The sequence below is a fragment of the Apium graveolens genome, chromosome 4 (genome assembly GCF_009905375.1).
Source record: "Apium graveolens cultivar Ventura chromosome 4, ASM990537v1, whole genome shotgun sequence".
Classification (NCBI taxonomy): Eukaryota; Viridiplantae; Streptophyta; class Magnoliopsida; order Apiales; family Apiaceae; genus Apium; species Apium graveolens.
The window spans coordinates 298,697,196-298,701,707 of NC_133650.1; the positions used below are offsets into that span (position 1 = coordinate 298,697,196).

The following is a 4,512-nucleotide window of genomic DNA, read 5'->3' on the forward strand; positions in this document are numbered from 1 at the left end:
GATTTAGAATCAGGTTTCAAAATCCGTATATCTAAAATTCAAATTCAAAAAAAATCAGCTTTAAAAATAAAATTCATATTCAATATGGTGAAACCCAACAACTAGGGGTGAGCGCGGTGCGGGCGGTGCGGTTTTTTCCTCAAACCGCAAACCAAACCGCACATGTAGTTTGATCAAATTTCCAAACCGCAATCGCACCGCGTACCCTCAAAAACCGCATAAACCACACCACAAAAATACGGTGCGGTGTGGTGCGGTTCACTGCGATTTATACATTATAAGTTCGAAAATTTTAAATAAATACAAAACTTAAATTAATTAAATTTTTGAATAATATAACAAAGTCGCCAATATTCTTCAATAATATAAATTAAAAATTCCACACCGTAAAGTTTAGCATAGAAGCTTGGCTCAGCAATTAAATGAGTTCACTGTTAAATAGGTGGTTTTGTACCATGTGTCTCATTATTTTTGAAGAAACACAAATAGGATGATCACCACGCAACAATTGGTCTTGCAGAAACAAGATGATCACTAAGCAAGCACTCCTAGTATGTTAAATGGAATCAAACTTAATAAATGGAATCATGAAACGGTGCGGTTTGAACCGCATTTCAGAATTTTAAAATCACAACCTGCACCGCACTGCGCGGTTTATTAAAAATTCAAACTGCAACCGATCCACGAAAATTAAAAACCGCGTTCTACGGTGCGAATTGATGCGGTGAAAGCGGTTTTTACGATTTTCTACTCACCCCTACCAACAATAGCTCACATGTGATCCAAACAACGGGCACATATTTTATCGGCTTAATGATTTTGTTGGTCACTGAAGTCAGCTAAATGTATCAAGTGAATCACTGAACTGAAATCGGTATCAAATTGGTCATATGGTATTCCGGTTAATTGGAACACTCGACAAGCGCACGTTTTATTAACCAAATCCACTGTCACACCTCTCACACCGTATTTAACCTGCATAAATACTTCATATATTAATATTTAAAAACTTGAATTAAAACCAGATGCATGACTTTACTTACAGCATAAGTCCCAGCTCCATCCCATGTGGCATTCCAATTTATGGCTTCTGTTACATAAAAGTCAAGTTACTTTTTAATTTTTGGACAAAGGATTTGATCACTGTTAAGCATTTTTTCCCTTTTATTTTTAATTCTGGTCATGAGCTTAAATTTAATCTCTTGTATCATTGTCAAAACTGGCATATATCTGCATCCAATTGGTAATAAAAAATATAAATAAAAATATATCAATTTCAAGGTAGCTTGCAAATTTATATAATTGTACATCTCGCTTATGATCCATGCATTGAAGCATTCAGACATGTTATTCTCCACATTGTCTGCTTTTGATGTTGTTGTAAAATGAGCTTTAGTCCATGATTTAGCATCAAGGTTCCTAAGTTGGTCATAAGCAGGCCTGAAATTTTTGGCAATGGTGTTCATAACTTTCTGATGCTGCACAGGATGTGTTGTTGTTGCCGCTAGCCAGAATGTTTTCCTTAAGAATGCAGATGGATATTTTTTTTCTGAAGTTGGAGTATAAATGTCGAGTACAGAATCTATGTTCTGCTCCTGGCATGTAATATTTCATTGCATTTTCCAGGCCCTGGAGAAGAAGAAAATTAACTAAAAATATATTTCTTTTCAGTTAGATTGAATCCATTTATTTTCCCTATTAATTTTTTAACAAGTACCACTGTGTTGTGATTTCACCTCCCTTATTCTAAATAAACTATACTATTTGATTTCCTGTCAGCCTTTAATACCAGAATAGCCATCCCAGTGATTTCTGCTTTATTAAGTGGTTTTAAATGGTGAGTCTTGGTCCTTGCTATAAATTTTTCTATAATTCTCAGACTAATCAATCTTTCACTTTTATTAATGATGCAGGTCTGATTCCCTAAATAAGAAATTAGAAATATAATAATAGGCAGTAACATACTTAAGCAATATAAATTAATCTTGGTTAATGTTGTCCAGAATTAGTTACAGGGTCTCCTAATTAATATTGTTTAGCATGCCTAAACTAAGAAAAGACACTGAGTCCCCAGACTTAGATAAAGTGGAGGAGGGTCTACTGTGGAAATATATTATATGATTCAATTAAGTTCCCTACCTCAATTTGCCATATAATATTAGAGAAAAGTAAGAAGCCTACATATATAATAAGAAATTAATCTATATTAGGTCAAGCCAGTAACCAAGTAAACATGAGTACCAAATTCAGTAGCGAAAAAGCAATACAAACTGGCAGGAAGTACTTACAGTCTGGAAAAAAGGAAACAAATTAACAAGATGTACCTTCTATTGATCGCTTATGACTGTAAAACCATAACCATCACCGAGATTCAAGTCTTCCACCAGTAGCTCCAAAAACCAGCTCTACGAGTTTGTGTTCTCAGTCTCCACGACAGCAAACGCGACGGGATACATCTGATTATTACCGTCACGTCCCACGGTAGATAGCAGCTGCCCTCCACACACCGTTTTCAGAAAACAACCGTCAAGCCCTTGTATAGATCTACAACCAAGTTTCCAACCTTCCTTCAGAGCGTGATAACACACGTACATTCTTTTAAACTTGGCCTAAGAATTCATATCCATCCTGGTAGTACTAATTTTTATTGTATTTTTAGAATTCACCTTTAGTACTTCACATGGAAAATCTCTAACTCTAGCATAATGTTCCTTTAGACTGTCGTAAACCCCTTCTAATGCAGCTTTCCTCACTCTGATACATTTAATTCTTGTAACCTCTATCTCCATTTCTTTTTTAATAACCTCAATCATGTCTTTAATCTTCCATTGGGGGTCTTTTCTTATTCGATCACCGTATTTTTCAGTCAAATACTTAACCGTGGCATGCTTGTTCATATAAGGCTTCGTGCAACAATGATTATCCACCAAAGTCTTAATTTGAACATTCTCAGAATCTTTAATTCTGGTGCACCATATATATAATGGGCACCCTTGTTCACAAATGACTTGACATCTCTGAGAATCGTTCTTCACGAAGTAGACTGCCCTCCTATCATTTAAACCATATTGTCTAACAGTTGATCTAAATTCATCCATTGACAAAAATATCATACCTATTTTAAACTTGATAGCTGCCTCTTTCTCATGTCCTGCTTTAAAAAGTTTTTCTCTTTTTCTTCTTTTATCCATAATCAGATTATCCCCTATAAACCTTTTTCTGCTAATTTCATCTTCAGACGAGGAATCAATCAATCTCAGCTCATCACTCTCAAAACTAGACTCGTGACTGCTAATATCTCTAAACTTATCGCTAGCCAATTGCTCCTTAAATAACTTTTATGATTGCCTACATTCATTCAGCTCTTCATCGCTATCAACTAGACTTGAACAATCAGATTCACTTGATTCAGTTTCAATAAAGTATTCTGGATCATTTTCACTATCACTCAAATCACCATTAAATATTTCATTTTCAGTGTCATTCATTGGAAAAGCAAAGTCAAAAGAATGATCTATATAGAGGTCGATCTTACCGTAGGGCATTGACACATCAACTACCTCTCTAACAGAATCATCATCATACAAAATCTTGATACCATCACTAAAATTATGACCATTCGTTTTAAAATAAACAATTGCTGAAGAATCATAATCGAATTCCTTGCTAAAATCGTCCAAATCGCGAAAGGAGAACTCATAATATCAAGATTAACTGCATCCACCTTCCCACCTTGGTAGCTCGGTTTTGTAATATCCAAATCACCATGATGATGTATATAAACATAGACCCTTGTCGACATCCTGTAAAAATTGTAAAAATTGAAAAGAACATATGATTGTTAGATATATTATCTTCAATATATGATATATGATTGTTAGATATGTATGTATATATTACCTTACTAATTGATATGCATACGATAACTGCAGTTTCTTGATTTGTTAAAATTAGGGTTTTACTTCCCCTAATTTACTAACCTCAGTTGACTTACACTACGATGAATCAATGTATAAACTGGAGTTCACATAAACTATAGTTAATTAACCATAGTTACTTTAACAGACATTAGCCACATAGATTAAATGTTAGCCACGTTAGCAATTTCCGTCAAAAATGTAAAATGACTAAATCGAATGTACAATAGGGTCAAGATAGTGACCAATTAGATACCGATTTCATTTCACTGACCTACTTAATATATTTAGCTGACTTCAGTGACCAACAAGATCATTAACCCATATTCTATCTCAGACATAAATACATCCCCCTTTGCACGGGGACCCCATCCCAAGGCTCCCAAATTCCATTCCAGAAAAGATCTGTTCATTGTTAACGGCCCACTATACGAACCTGCTATTTAAACTTCCATCTTCAAATGTTTATTTAAACTTCCATCTTGTCTAACAAAAACCTTAACAAAAACAAACACACACGCACAGAATCGAATATGACGAGTTCAAGCTGCGATCACTATTTCCCCGAAGTAGTAATATGCAACATACTCTCATT

General features: G+C 34.7%; 1 long non-coding RNA gene across 1 annotated transcript; it reads right to left on the minus strand.

The window, feature by feature from the left end:
- Positions 1–1,114: 1,114 nt before the first annotated feature.
- On the minus strand, positions 1,115–4,001 carry LOC141721333 (uncharacterized). The gene is made up of 3 exons (XR_012574704.1): positions 3,901–4,001; positions 2,325–3,803; positions 1,115–1,629 (listed from the first exon to the last, which is right to left on the minus strand). It is a non-coding gene; the product is annotated as an uncharacterized LOC141721333 (long non-coding RNA).
- Between the last annotated feature and the right edge of the window lie 511 nt (positions 4,002–4,512).